Source organism: Falco punctatus (genome assembly GCF_963210335.1).
Source record: "Falco punctatus genome assembly, chromosome: 3".
In the NCBI taxonomy this organism is placed as follows: Eukaryota; Metazoa; Chordata; class Aves; order Falconiformes; family Falconidae; genus Falco; species Falco punctatus.
In genome coordinates this window covers 74363881-74380423 of record NC_137582.1, presented here as the reverse complement: position 1 = coordinate 74380423, position 16543 = coordinate 74363881, and positions in this window count along the sequence as shown.

The following is a 16543-nucleotide window of genomic DNA, read 5'->3' as shown; positions in this document are numbered from 1 at the left end:
ATGTAATGTGTTTTACTGTTTGCAGAACATCAGTGAGCTAGTCATGATTTCTTTGAATTTATTCATTATTTCAACTGATTTGCTGGATGTTCTTTAACTTAGTGGGCCACCTATGAGTAGTTCCCTTTCTGGGTATTAGTAATTTGATATTTTAAGTCTCCTAATATTGATTTTGTATCCTATGATTGTAAGTGGGTACAAATACAGCCAATTAGATTTATATGAACATTTACAATTTTACAGGAACAACTGTTTCTCTACCTTTATTCTCATGGATCTCCTGCTATTGTTATGAGGAGAAACAATGATAATCTGTTGAGAACACCTGTGATAGGGCTAGATAAACTGCTACCATTATGAAAAAGATGCTTTTATATGTGTGGATGCAATGTGTAATCTGCTCTACACAAAGACCAAACTTTTAATTGGTCAAACTGCACTAAAATCAGGGATGCTACAGCAAGGAGGAATCTGATCCCCAGCACTTGTGAATAATGCCAGGGATCACAGATAAAACAGCATGTACATTTGAGGTTCATCTGCCCTTTCCTTCCTTACTATATATTTTGAAATAAGTAGGGCAAGAGTTAAGTAATATGCTTGTGATTTCCTGACTTAAATTCCTATGTACTTGAATTGTTCAAAGCCTTTTGACATTTGTTCTTTCATATGTTTCTCTAACCTGCTGTAACTCCAATCATCCTGGTAATAGTACTCCTAAGCTTTTTTTTTTTTTTTTCTTAACCCACAAGTTGAAAATTAGTCTCCTGACTGCCCACTTGCTTTGCCTTGAGGTCTTTTTCATGGAGTACCCCCCTTTAAGACCCTTTAAGGTTACAGTCAAATGGTTACAAGGTAGTCTTAATAACAGTGGATGCCGTCCATGACTTTGAAAAGGCATACCGTGCCTCTAGCCAAAAGCAGGGACCCAGGTTGATCCTTCAGATTGGCCCAATAACAATCATATAAAAGTTTTCTAAAACCTGGGCTAAAAAGACAACTGCTCCAAACCCTCTTCACATTCTTTAAGGAAAGCATACATTTTCTGTCAGAACTTCTGGTTTAAATTCTTGCCAACTGGAGTTTTTTATGAAGCAGACATTTTTATGATATTACTAAGTGCTTTTAGGGGTCTTCTGTGCTTTAGAGTGTGACTTTACATGTTTCATTACACAATCCGGATAAGCAATGGTAAGTAGACCTTGAAAAAACACACACAAATATACCTTTATTCTGCTGAGCACAGGAATTAGCCAGCTATTTGCCTCCAGGACCAGGATACAGCCATACCTGGAAACAGCAAGGGGAACACAGAGCTGAACCTCATTGCGACCTGTGATCACAATGAGACCTCCTATTGCATGAGGCCTGGTCTTTAAGCTTTTGTTTATAAATTCTGTTTTTGCAAAACCACCCTTTGATATAAACTCATGTTTATATTTTATCCACCATGATAATGTTGCAAAGAGGTATTGTTACAAAAAGGTACTGTTAATTTAACTCATAGTCTTCTTTCTACACCAGGAAACCAGAAAATTCTAGCTCATTCTGATTTCAGGCCTAACGTACACACTAAGGGGTATTAATTATTATTTATTTTCATAAGTTTGCAGGTAACAGCAGCAGCAATACAGAGGTTTCCTTGGTGTACCCAGTAACACTGGGCAGTAACAACTCTCTAAAACTCCTTTTGTGGAGGTAAACTCTGAAATTGCTGCTCTGTGTTTTATGATGCATTTCAAGAACATCACCATCCTCTGGCTTGTGCTGACTCACCTCTCTCATGCTGCAAATTGTGGGTGTTTTTTCTTTTCTTTTTAAAATTATGTTACTTACCAGGATTTAAAAAAAATTCTGGGATTTCGGTAAGCTAGAAAGTTGGCTGTACATCATTGTCACTGAATATTGAACTAATCACTTCAGTTAACTGTTGGCTATCGCTGACAAGAGGGGAACTCAATAAACCATGAATTAGTTCAGAGCTCTATTCAGCTCAATTTGTTGCTGTAAGTTACCTTTTGTGAGTTACAATATCCACTTCCCAACTGAAAAGCTCTTACTAAATCACAGCAGCAGCCAATTTCAGTCATGACCCATGCAGGGCTGCCCTTTTCTTTGTGGTATTCAGCTGTCATTCAAGTCAACCCTTTTCATTAAATACACTGTACCCCATCCTATGAAGGCTAGTTCAAGACAAAACATTGCAACTGCATACTACTATTAAAAGAAGTATGTATGCACTTTAATCCTCTGGATATTTGCTCTCACTGATAAGCAACCGGTGTGCTTATCCTTTTGAAAGATGAAAAAACCAGGAAATATACTTTGTCCTGTTGAATATCTGAACATCTGAACAATCAAATAGCATGACTGTTCATTCAAAAGCAGCTAGGTGTGCAGAGCCAGCTTCAGTATTCTGACATCTTATACAGTCTTGAATTTTTTTACCGAGAAGATTCATGAAGTTTTATTTATAAATATTTCTTCTTTGGGGAAAAAGAACTCTGTTATTAGATTTTTATATAAAGTTGTTATTCTGGTTCATAGTTCGAAAATGTTTGGAATTGTATTGCAGTAAAATAACCAAGGAGTTGCCATTTGCGTTGCAGCATGATGCAGCTCATGGGATTTGCTTCTGTGTAATACTTTGTCTAATGTGGGATATCTTTCTGTATGTACCTATACTGTCAGCCTACCATTCAATATACAGTAACAGCTTGTTCTCATTTCTGAAAAATTATGTGAAAAATAACCTAGGTTGTTGTTAAAACCAACAACTGTAATTCTTTATGATTCTCTTCATATGCTATCCAGAAATGTTCCATAAAACATGTTTTCAAAATAGCATATGTATGACATGCTTCAATAATTTTTCACACTATGAATGGTCCTGCACCATGTTTAGGGAATTCATTCAAATATTCCTGATGACATTTTGTGTCTTCTACTCAGAGTACAGATCAGATAACCAAAATAGTCCTTGTGGGACCAAAAAACTATGAATCCAGGAAGTCTTGACAGAGCTCTGCTGACCACCTAAAACAGACACACACCATGTCCTTTTCAGTTAAGTAAAAGAATGTTGTATGACAGCAAACAAGATAAACACTGCATAAGCAAAAGTGTAAGTAATATAAGCAAAGCAAGCTGAGATGCAAGAAATCTATATCAAGTAGTTCAGGATCGATTTATTAATTTTTCTTCTTTATTTTGACCTAATCTGTTAAGCCAGTTTCCTGATTATTTTATACATCTTTCCTTTTTTACACTTCAAGAATGCAAATGACAGTGTGGAGCAATCACAGACATCTATGTTTTGCAGTATTTGGTGAAGTCTGCTATTACAAATGCATTCAGAATGTCTTTATTACAGGAAATGGTGTGCAGGAAATTCTTTTTCCAGTGCAAATTGGATGAGTCTCTCCTGAAAATTATTCTCATATTTAGTTTTTTTTAATAGATAAATTTCTATACATACATTCTTTTTGAGCTAAAAGCTCTATTTGTAAGTATACTTTCTTATTCTTAATTCCACTATTGAACTGCAGAATTAAACGCCCTTTCTATCACTGCATCTTCTTTGATTTTTCATCTGTAAACAAAATTATCTTATATGTAGTATTTAAAAAAGTGAATATTCTTAACATCTGACAGAAAAATACAAACCTGGATTTTTTTATAGTGGTCAAAGCAATCATATTCAGACTGCTACATGTACAGGAGTTTTTACTAATGCTCTGTGAAGCTTCCAGTCTCAGACTGCTCACCACTGTGAAAAACACAACAGTTTTGTGCACTTTTAGTCAGCTAAAGAACTACAGTCTGTGCATACTACTCATGTTGTAGGCCATGATAGCCTTCTAGACATGGACTTACCCATGCATCGATGTCAGCAAAACTGTGCAAAAATCAAATTCCAAATGAAAGTTCTGTTGATGGAGCTGTAACCTCCCTTCTATATGCTATTTTGTCCATAATTATTTTTTCTGCACACTGCTGTTCAAACTGAAACTGGTTGCAGACGTAGTTAAAGGATCTTGCAGTACTTAAAGATCTTCCTTGGCAGCAGCCACCACTGCACAGTCACCAGCCTGCAAAGGTTTCCATGCAGCCAATCTGCAGCTGTCAGGAGAGCTCATGAGCTAGCAAATAACTTTCACTGTCCAAAATAAAATCTTGCTGTGAACTTTATACCAATGTGGCTAACAGGACAACACAAAACAGTGCAAATAGCTTATTCAACAATACTTATAAAAGGGAAGAGGTGGGCTAGATCTCCATCAACCTTCACCAAGCGCCTCTATTCATCATGGAGCTGTTCCAGAGCAGAAAACACCTCCAGAGGTGAGATGTTTTCACCTGATACACTTTCATTTTCCACAGATGCAATCCCCCACCTTCCAGACATGAGGTTTAGGTAGACCGTGAACAATTGACTAGGCAATTTTTGTTTTGATTGAAGAGGATGACCAGGAAAAGATAATATTGTTCCCCAGAGAAAAACTCCTGGGCAAGCTACAGGCACTTAGTGCAAATTACCAGCTCTCCCTTTTGAACACTTAGATCCAAACAGACAGCAATTAAGCACCCAGGAAAGGAAAGCACAGATCTTTCCTTCAGAGCATCCAAAGGAAAAAAGACTCAAGATAAAGCAGTTGGTGCAACTACAGGCTAGCTCACACTTTGAACAGTGCTGTGAATAGTGCTACAGGCCAGCAGAGCTATCTGGAAACTCATTGAGCTTGACTTGCCCATACAGATGCTGTTGTCCTTAACACCAAGGGACTTAAAAACCAGTGATGCTGGAAGATTGCAACCTCATTGAATTCATGCTCATGGAGCATTACTGAGAATCTGGCTGTATGACTTATTCTTACTTGGTAAAATTAAATTGGTTGTCTTAGAAATCCAGGCAGAGGATTAGTAAGAAAGCTCTGTTATAATACAAAGGGACAAACAAATTCTGATGTGCAGTGACATGGGTTTGCCATCTTCTCATAGACTTCTCTTTCATAACATTAATTGACCCAGCACTCAGATACCTGCAGTACGTGTATGCTTGTTTAAAGGTACTAGCATTTACGTTTCACTGTGTGCTCTTTTCAACCAGATTTGCTAATTAGTTGCTCGGGACTTCAGACTGATACCTGACTTTCTGTAAAGAATTCCTTTGCTACCTTTTTTCCCTTACATTTTTTTTTTTTTTTTAAGTTTCAGCAATGGTAGCAAGGGTTTGACTTCTAGTACACAAGCACTCCCCTCACTACAGACACTTGACTCTTTCTGGAAAGATCATTAATCTGAATCAAATATGACTAAATATATAAATCATGGGTTTTTTTCAAAAGCAATCCAAGCAAACCCTTCTGGTATGTCACAAGTCTAGAAATATAAAGCTAATACTAAGTTTATCTGGATAAATAAATATCTAGAGTCCACCATAAAACCACAGCTCAACCTGTGTGCTCTAACTATCCTACTGTTTCACCCTCTGGTCTTTTCTTGATACTGGAAGTGCAGAGGTTCTTGAAAGTTAAGCAAACTCCTGTCCAATTAGTTGTGTGCTTGGTGTTATAAGGATCTTGTCTAAACCCCATGACTAGATCCTCTAGCAGAACCTGGGGTCTAGCTCTTTTCTCATCTTTCCCTGGTTTCTTGAGTGAAAGTACTAGCCACAAGGCTGGTGAGTTGCTTTCGACTAGCCTCCTTCCCACCAATATGTTTTTAAATGTATTACAGAAAGTAGGCATTTCAGTGTCAGAAAATACGTTTTCTTTTTCCTGCCTAGCAGTGTTTAAACAGTGCTTTTGGGAGAGGAAAGACATGGTTTTGAACTGCTTCCAGCTTAGAACCACATCTAGCCATGCCATTTTTCCCTAGCCACTGACTAATTACATACAGTTTTTCTTGCTTTACAGGGACTTCTACTTTTGCCACAATTTGGAGGAAAACTTTTGTGTAGAGGCTGAGTGATTATATGAGAATGTCTACTGCATCAAGCTCTTCAGGAGACAGGCAGCAGGACCGATGCTGACTTGCTCTTCCCAAACAGGACTCGCATGGAAGGAAGCTGCTGGGCACGCTGAAGACTGAGGAGCATATGCCAGAGCAGTTCAAGCTCAGCAAATACCATCATGCAGGCAGATTAAGCACCAGCTATCTCTGCTTTATCCATGGAGCAAACAGGTGGGAAGTGTTTCTTTGGACCAGCCACAGGGAGTCTGCTGCAGACTTGGTAAATGGAGAATTATAATTCTGTGGTTTGTTTGTTTTATTGTTCTTGTTGGAGACTATAAAGAAAAAACACATTTCATGATTATGAGCTCTCGCAGAAAGCCTCTGGGACTTATGATTTGTTTATTTCTCTTTCAATTTTTCCATTTTTTTCAACAAAGAAAACAGACTTGTAATAGTGTAAGACTTTGCAGGAGTCATAAGATGTGGTAGCTAAAAACCATTTCAGCAACAATGTGCTTTAGTGCTCATCAGGACTGCACCTGTTGTGTATTTAGAGGAGCAAATGGTGGTTCTGCAGTTTACACAGACTTTTTACTAGACTTCACCAGGTTGTCTCCCAGCTGTACATATAGCTTCCTTACTCAGCATTTTCTCAGGCAAAGGAGTTTCATCAGATTTTAAATTTTTTGGCTATGCGTGTATGGTCTGTGCAGACTCTTTTTAGTCTGTACTACATCAGATAAGGCTTGAAGGAGCCAGAGAGATCTATCGTGTCACACAAAATATATTCCCTCCATATTCATTTTGCTTTGCTTCACTGCAGGCTTTCCTTAACACCATTCTTCTATCTATACAGCTGACAAATTAGTGAAAGCACCATGCCTATCATGATGAAATTAAAAAGAAATATAGAGGCCCAAACATTCTGGAGAATTTAAAAACAAAGCAAATTAGCAAAACCACAAAAATTGAAACCTACCTGAGTTTTTTGCTTACATGCACCTGGAAAGCATTCTGTAGAGTAAGCAAAAGGTTTCACAGGGAAATAATTTCAAGCAGATTGTTTCTATTTTAATTGAAATTGGAGATGGGGCAAAGCAGGATTTAAAAAAGGAAATTATGCTGAGCGTTGGAACTGAAGGGAGATTCCTTTGGTTTCCTTGTTCAGTCATATTTTTTGAATGTGTAGAAGACTGATGAAAGCAAAGGGCAGTTGATCTTTTCTTTGGCACGCATGTACTATTTCAAGTAAATAAAGATGCTTAACAAATGGAAAGATTAGTATTTCTGTACATTTAGAATGAGTCATGGATAACAGTACCCTAATTCTTTTTATACAATCCAAGTTCACAGAAAGCATGCATTAAACATGAGAAATGCATGGATATTTTTACATATTCAGGACTTCTTAATGGATCATCAAAACCAGAACACTTTCACAAGTATGTGACCCACTGAAAATACACTATTATGTTTTTCATAACAATAAATAATACATTTTTTTATCATCATAAGTTTCTCTTTCATGGTACTCTATCTACATTATTATTTTGGTCTAGATACAACAGGAAATTGATCATGTTGGATAGCTGTTGCTGGAATAATTAGACAAACTTACCTCTTTAGTCTTAGGCCACATATTCCTTCAATGGGTACATGTTGTTAAGAAATTTAATCCCAAAATAATCTTATCAATATAAAAAATTTAGGATTTATAATGGCTTGTACTAAGCCTGTTTCTACTGTATGTTCAAACTATAACAACAGATTATGTAACAAAGTTTTCTTTATATCTTCTAGAGTAAAAGCATTTATTTGGCTAAAACAATTTTACCTGTCATAAGTACATGGACATTCCAAAAGGCAGTCTTGAGACCCTCCTTTTGTTTTTTTTTCTCAGACTGGGTCTCCCAGTATTGTAATTTTGATATATTCAAGTGGTCCCCCAAACCAAGACTTCCAATACTCCCTCTGTCTTTACACCTCAAATAGTTTCCTAGTAAAGTCATATCTGTGCTTCATTTTAATGTTTTCCAGCAATGGGTTGAAAAGACTGAGACAGCTGTAGGGCACAAATGTTGATGTTTGAAATGATTTATCTCTCGCTTAGTGCCTCTAGTGAAGTGGTTGACATGCTGTTCACTATAAGTGAATATTGGTGGGGATTTGGTTAATCTGGGGTTAACATTCTTGCAGATGTCATATTGTGAATGTTGAAAAAATACTTTTCTGTATGACTTTTGTGGCCAATATGGTTTAAAGTTGTCCCTCAATCAGTGGAATTTATGTTTGAATTAAGTAAAATCTAGTGTTGGGGACACAGAATTCTTTTCGTCAACTTTTGCTTGAACTGGACTTGGAAAAGACTGTTTCTGGAACCTGGCTTCCTACATGATAATATTTCTCAGATTCATGAGTAAATTTACTCTCTCCATTGCACAAGCAGGCAAACTTATAAAAAGAGGTTTACCAGTTCTCTGTAAATATGTCCCATTACGTTCCTGTACCTAATGGCACGTTGTATCTTCAGCTTTGTTAAATCTTTTAATTAAAACATGTTAACAAAGCCTAAGAAAAATAAATGAAACTACTCACAAGGAAATTAAATTGAGAAGCTAAGCTCATTTATAATTATTGTATTTCAATTAGGCTTTGCTAGGGCTGGGTGAAGGGAGAGATAAAAAGAAACTACTTTGATGCCTGAGTTTCATAAATATTTCTAGTGCCCCGTTTGTGAAGGCCACAATATTAACGATAACAGTTTACAGTGTGCAAGCTTTTTCATGCCAATTACTGTACTGAAGAATTCAGTCATAGTATTACATCAAAACATGTCAAGGCTCAGCTCCTAGGTTTTGTAATGCAGGTTTGCTGCATAGCACTCAGTAGAAGTACTACTCCTCACGTCTCTGATTCACAGATTCAACAGACTTTAGAGATATGTTGTCAGAATTTCGGATTTGTTTAGATTATAGAATTTTACCAGGTGATTCCTACACCAAGTCCAAATCTCTTAGCTGGATTAGAATATATTTGATAGCAAAAGTGTACCTTATTTCTCACTAATATTCATCAAAATTTAGCTTCCAGTTTTCCCATGTTATCATTTTCTGCTTCTAAATTAAGGAGTCATGAAATATCAGGAACCTTCCAGTGATGCAGATACTTATTACCAGGAACTTAGTCACAACTTCACATTCTCCTACCACCATAAGATGTTTTTTTCCCAAGCTTTAAAGTGTAAAAGTTCTAAACCTTTTTCTCTTTCATAAGTCAGTCTTAATCTTTCACTTCGTTGATTTGTTAATGAATTAAAATGTATTAAATCTGGAAAACCTAATAATGCCAGACAGCTCATTACACATTATCTTCTGTTTGCAACAGCTATGCTTTCCTAAATTACAATATTTTTAAAAATAATTAGCAACAAATTACTGTACAAAGGAAGTAATGCCGGAAATTTTAAAACTGTATTTATTTTTCCATCCAAAGTTTCTAACTTTAAAGATCAAATAAGTTCCAAAATTTTTTGCTGATTTGCTGATTTTTCAAACCTAAGGTCATGCTTGCTACAAGTGTGATTCCTTCTTAAAGCATATGAAAATACCCATTAATTTTCATGGGGATGACCCTAGATGAGCGAAGTTAATGATGCACATATGTACTTACTGAGAACAGATTAGGTGGCTGATAGATACTGCACATTTTTCATCATACTGTTGTGATCATTAAAGAAACATTCCTTTGTTTAAAAAAAATCTTTAATTTTATCATCAAGTCATTGATTTCTTTCCCCAGTGAGGGAAGGGCATTGAGTGATTCACTCAAGTTGTTTGGGTGAATTAGTTCTAATGGATTTCTGTATATTTGTTTTGTTAGCTCCTGTCACCACCAGGAAATGAAATCATCACTTAATCTGGAAACCCAAAAGCAACTTTCAGGCATGTTCCATGTAGGCAAGTGATTATACAACTCATCTGATCACAATAATCTGGGGAAGAAAACAATGGCATAAAGGTAGATTTTAAAGCTGAGGCCATGGTTATTTTTTTACTTTTAAAAGCCACACAATCAGACCTAAGTTGAAGTGTGAATTTATCACTTAATTTCTTCTTTCTATTGGTCTACATTCCCTAGGAATGGAGGGGAATCCCAGCATCATTTTTCAGAAAAAATTGTTAGACAGATTTACCACTTGCTAAAAAATGCTACTTGACTGCCAGTGGTTTATTGGCCTCTATGACAGCCATGACACTATCCCAGACTGTTTCTTCCTCCAGCTGTACAAAACAATTTGTTTTATTCAGATATGCTCTCTGTGTCATAGTGAATCAAGCATTCACACCAAATCAACATCACTCAAGGTATCTCGTCTCCCAGTGTGTTTTGATGTGTTAAAGATAAAACAGCTCTAGAAGACTACAGAAAAGCTAAGAGCATTTCTGTAAAATGGCTGAAAAGTTATTTCTGTGAAATGACTGAACGCTGTAATTGTTGTTGACATATTGTAAATGACACGTATTCTGTTGATGTGACTTTCTTACACTACTTTCATGGGTCAAGGAAGTTGCACAAATGTAAAGCAGAAGGGTTTTTTTGGGAGTGGTTTTTGGTTTTGTTTTGTTTTTTTTTTTTTTTTTTTTATAGCTCATTTCAAAAAACCCAAAGTAGAATTCTTAGGTTGGAAGAGACCTCCAGAGGTCTCCAGTTCAACTGCCTGTTCAAAGCAGGGTCAGCTATGAAATCAGACCAGGTTGCCAGGGGTTTTATCCAATCTTCTAAACCTCCAAGGAGGGAGTCTGCACAGCCTCTCAGGATAACCACTAAGCAACATCTTCCAGTGCTTGAACGTCCCCTGGTTGAAAATATTTTGCATTAAGGTGGACACACACCCCCATTTCAATTTATGACCATTGTCATTTGTTCTCCCACTATGCAAGTCAGTCAAAAGCCTGGCTTTCTCTTCTTAATAACTTCATTTGGGGCATTGAAAAGCTGCTGGTAGGTCACACCGCAAAGCCCTCTCCTCTCCAGGCTGAACAAGTCCTGTTCCCTCAGTCTTTTCACAAAAGTCAAGTGTTCCAGAGCCCTAGGCACCTTGATGTCTTCTGCTGAACTTTCTTCAGTTTATCAATAACTTTCTTATGAAAAAAGGACAGATGCAGTCTAACAGGTGCAATGCAAAAGGAAAGAATCACTTTCCTGGATCTACTGGCTACTAAATCAAGAATTGCTCCTGATGAGTGAAGCAGCATTGACTTGGATGTTTTTTAACCATAACTACGCTGGTAGAGCACTTTCACAGTGTAGAGACCTGTTTTGATCAGTGCTACACAAATATGTGATACAAGCGACCATAAGCTATAGTATGATCTCCATTGTTGGGTATAATTCCAGGTGGTGGGAATAGCTTTTCCGTCCAAATAAGGATGCTGATAATGTTTAGGAAACCAGTTACCTGTGAGCCTGCCCCTCCATCCAGCTGCTGGTGGAACTCAGGGCCTTGGGAAACAAAAGTGTGAGGGGCATACTTTGAAGACTGTTTTTGAATAGTTTAAGCATAATTGTCTTCAGCTGGCTACCAAAACAGTAAATTTCCAGTGGCATTTAAAATTCCTCTATGTAGTTTTGTATGGAAATACGTGATGAGCAATCATACATCTCAATTGATGAGCAGAAACCCCTTAAACTTGCCCAAACTGATCACCAATTCCATCACACTGCTCACTTTAGTTCAGTGTACTACTTGTAAACCCTCCTTTACAGAAGAATTGAAATTACCACATCCAGAGGGTAAAAAGGATGTAAGGGAGTAAAGCAGGATCTGGTGGGGTTTTTTTAATGCATTCCCAGAAAGTAGATAAGAATTTCTGACTCATTGCATTTATTGTTCTAATATTCATTTTGCATTAACATACAATATTATTATTTACCTATTTTGTAATCAGCTGTAGTAATCAGTGGCACAAGTAATAATGGTACATGTTGACAGAAAACTGAGAAAAGAATCTGGGTCATTCTGTGCTAAATGTATTCATTGATGGTTAATAAATACATTCTTATACAAGAATAATAACAAGCATGCCCACTCTTTAGTTATATCAAGAACATTGCTCATTTTAACATTTTTTTCCCCAAGGTGTATTAAATATAACAGTAGCTATAACCAGTTCTATATCATACTTTACTTCTGCAAAGTGCAGGTATATTAAATAATTTCAAAAAATACTACTGTTCTACAGGATTAACCATATCTTTATTCCCACATTATTTATACTTTTTTATTCAGTAAGTGGGATGAGCACTGATCGCTCGGGTGTTTAAATGCCGTTTAAGCTGTGGCCTCAACACAACAGTTTCTGTTACAGACACACTTATTACAAAAGAATGGGTGAGGAAAGCTCCGCTCAGACCACATGCAGCTGATACAGCTTGATGTCACTGGAGAAAAGAAATACGGAGAAGTGCTGGTTTAACATACCAGCCATCAAGCTAGGCCCAGTTTAAATTCCCCCTCCCCCAGCTCACCCTCCTTTTCTTCTCTCTCTCTCCCTTTGTTAGATTCACACACTCTGCTTTTCCAATTGCTTTAGCCCGAAGCAGTTGACATTTACCCTAGCTAGATAATCGAGGAATAACATTTGCGTTACAGTTTAACATGACCTCTGCCTCTACAGCTCTTTTTAGATTACCTTCCCCCCCAAAAAATGGTTGCTGACACCATAGTGAGGCAGGAGGTGGGAAAAAAAGAAAAGAGAAGCTTATTATTGCAGTGGCACAGTCAATGTCATGAGAAGCTGCTCTGCCCTTTTCAGTTGTGGGTGAGCAACTATTAAGGAAAAGGTATTAAAAGGAGGAACAACTGTGATGCGAGGGACACACAGGTTAAGCTCAAAGCAAAGGTTAATGGATTGACTGTTACCTGTGTATGAGGCTTAATGTTGGTCTATACACAAGAGAATTGCTTCTAGGTTGTAGTTTTTTTCATGAAACTAAATTAAAGGGCTAATTTATTCTAGCATAAAAGAGTGAGACGCTGCTGCTGTTGTTGTTTTAATACACAAGGACACATTTTTGATTCAAAATGTTTGCTGTTTATTTTCCGCACAGTGTGCTATAAGGTGATAATGCTTGTGAAAGGAAGAACAGAAGATGAGATATTCAGATGAAGATGCTCACTGAAATCTTAAATGGAAGCATTTTAGTGTTGGTCAAGGAAACTAGACAAAGTTTAGGGCAATAGTTTAATAGTTATATCACATTTTAAATGCAGAAAGTTTGGTTTAAAAAGAGTCCACCTCAAATAGAAATTAAAACAGTGGGATTTTCTGAAGAGCAGAAGAGAAAAATGATTCAATATTTCCTTCAATTCAATATTTTAAATTTCTTTCTATATTATATATAAAATAGATATTAGACCTCAGTGTCTGGAAATTTTAGAAGAGTTTCAAGCAAGAAGATCAGCATATAACTGTTCTATAGAGTTAATAAAATTGGGAATAAAAATGTTATAAAAATGGGAAAGGAGTTCCTTATCTGTACATTACTCAATCAAGCTAATGTCTATACAGTAAGAGCAGATTATCTCCACTAATTCTAGGAGAAAAAAAAAAATCAGGCTGATATAGTTAATGTTGTGGGGTTTTTTCAGTTATGCCACCCTGAACATGCAAAAATATTTGGCATTTGTAATGTTTGCATTAGTGTCACTAATACAGGCAAAATAGTATGGAATAGAAATGTAGCATTGCCTTCTCCCTTTAAGTGAATTTAAGCAACATCTTGTCCATAGAAGAAACCGTGACAGAAGACAAATGCATTTAAAATGGAAGGAAAACAACTAATATCAGGTTTAGGCCATCTGTGGATTTTGAACTTTGTAGAGGCTGATTCATCATGATCAATTTCATTATCTAGACTTCTTCTTAAACACCACCTTCCATTTGATTAAATCATGTTTTCAGGGAAAAACTAAACACATAATATTAGTATGATAGCTAGAAGCAGAGAAAGAGGCAAATCAGCCAAATGTTCAGAAACTCATCTAAAACTTGCATCCTTTTCTTATGTGCTTGTAATTTTGGGAGGGAGCATCACCAAAGGAAATACATAATAGAATTCCAAATCATAATTACTGGATTACAAGAGTAATCAGTAATATGTTAGTATATTGGAATATTAGCTTTCAAACAACTGACATTTTAAAAATGGCTTATTAACATCTTCCTGAACATATGACCTGTCATTCTTCTTCCCTGCTGATGTTGAGTCATTCTCTGTCATTCATTTTGGATATTTTGCTCAATTTTATTTGAAATTTCTCAGCATTTCTCATGGGAGACTATTCTGAAGCTTAATATATTCTACTGTCCAGAACTTCTTTCCCAGTACTCATTCTTATACCCTGTCTATTATTTCAAATTATTTTTCAGCACAAATACTGGGTTATATGCTCACACATTTATACCAGCTGCAGCTGGTAAGATTGTGTTATGAGCAATTGTTCTCCAAGAAGACTTTAATCTTTATTTATACCCAACATGAGTCTTCATTATCACTTCCTCAGCCTACTTTCTGTTATTAATAAACATAATTATTTCTTAAATATTTGCTTATTAAGCACAGAAAACTACCATATATTCTCAGATAATACTCACAGTGAAATTAATGGCTGAACTCTTCTGGTTTTTAATTCAAGTCTATGGCATTTGGCCCAGGTACAGACTGTTGGATGAGGCTCAAATAATGTAATATAAAAAACTGTAACTATTTCCCTACTCTAAGAGGATAATGTGATAGAGTTCATAAAAAAATCAATGCCTCCAAATTTTTTCTGTATTTTTTGTAACTTGTTTACAGAATTTGTGACTCTTTATGGCCTTCAGGAGTCCAGTGAAGGGACTCTTTCCAAAGGGATCTTTTGGTCACAAAGCACCAGAGTTTTGAATGCTCCAAACATCAAATGAAATTTTGAAGATAACACAGGGTTTCTGAAAAGCAGCACTTCATATGGACACACAACCTACCTGATGATGCTGATGTCAGCACCAGGCATGATGAGGATGTTTCCATACAAGTGAAAAACATGGTTGATGAGTCATTCCCAATACTGTCTCCACCTAGTAGAAGCAATTCCTTCCCTCTAACAAAGGAATAGAGCATAAGGAGAAGGGGAGGCTGCTCTGTGTTTAGGACCAGATACAGTGGTCTTCTCTCACTGTGGTATGAACAGATGCACTAATGACCAGAGTTCCATTTTTGAAAGTGCTACCAGATGACTTTGTATTCAGCTCTTTTCTAAAGGGTGACAGCAGCCAGAATAATGTTAAAAGTTAAGCAGGAGAAGAGGAATAAAATTGTTAACTGATGCACCAGAAGAGCTCCTGCCTGAACAGGATTTAACAAGTTTGCTTACAATGCTGGTAGGAAGCCTGCAACAGACGGTAGCTGTTACATGGACTTCTCTGTAGCCCTGCTGCTCCAAGGTATAGAGGGATGGTGGAATCAAGCAATGACCAGCAGACTGTGGTGTGAAAGTGAAAGCTAAAGGATAAAGCTGCAGCTCCACATATTCCTGGCTCAGCTCTGACTGGGCCAAGGTAAGATGGCCATGGGAAGAAGACTTCCAAGGCCAACCCTTCGTAAGTCTTCCTCCCCTGGCCCCTCCTCGACCTCCTCCTTCTCCACCCACACCTCTTCCTGCTTCTTGTCCTGCCACTTCTCTCTTTCCTCCTTCCTCTCCTCTGCCTCCTTCCTCTTGCATCACCCAAGCCACTCTCCACTGACCAGTGTCCCTCATCCTCACCCAGCCCCTCAGCCCCCCAGTGCTACTCGTCCATTCTGGCCCACCAGCCCACCACCTACATGGTGCCAAAGAGAAGCTAAGGCAGCTGGAGGCCTCTCCCAGCCACCTCAACTTGCAGCGTCGATCCTGGATCCATAATGTCCCCAGGAGGGCTACAAGCAGGGAGGGAAGACCAATTACTTTTAAACAATTTTTTTTTCCAAAGCAGTTCTTTGGTGTGTTTATAAGATAAAATTAATGGCTGCAATTTCCACCAGGAACAGCTACAGATGCCATTTCTATGCACAAAGACAAATTGCACTCATCCTACAGAACCCAAGAGCACTATGTAGTTCCAAGATGGTTCGTAGCACTTTACCTATAAATAGCTGTGCCTATAAACAGTGACAGAGTACAGTACCCCAAAGGCAGGCTCAGAAAAATGTTGAGCTGGTTGATGCTATGGCAAGCATGACCCCTCCAGTCATTTCTGATGTAGGTACAGGAGTAACGGTTGATCTCCAAGGAGTATGGACTATGACTTGGCTTGAAATTCCCAGAGGTCAAAGGGAAAGAAAACATGGTGGGATGCTACAGGTAGCTTTCCCATGCTCCTATGCCAGTAAACCCATCCTGACTCTCCCCTGTGATATTTGTCAGAAGATGTATGGGGTGCTGGGGTGGGGAGGGAGGAGTGGAGGTGAGATGACAATCAGTGATACTTTGTGATTTGTCTTCTGCAGGATTAATGGTGTGTGTCCCAGAGCTCAGCAGCAAAGAGGGCACTGAACCGCTCTAAGC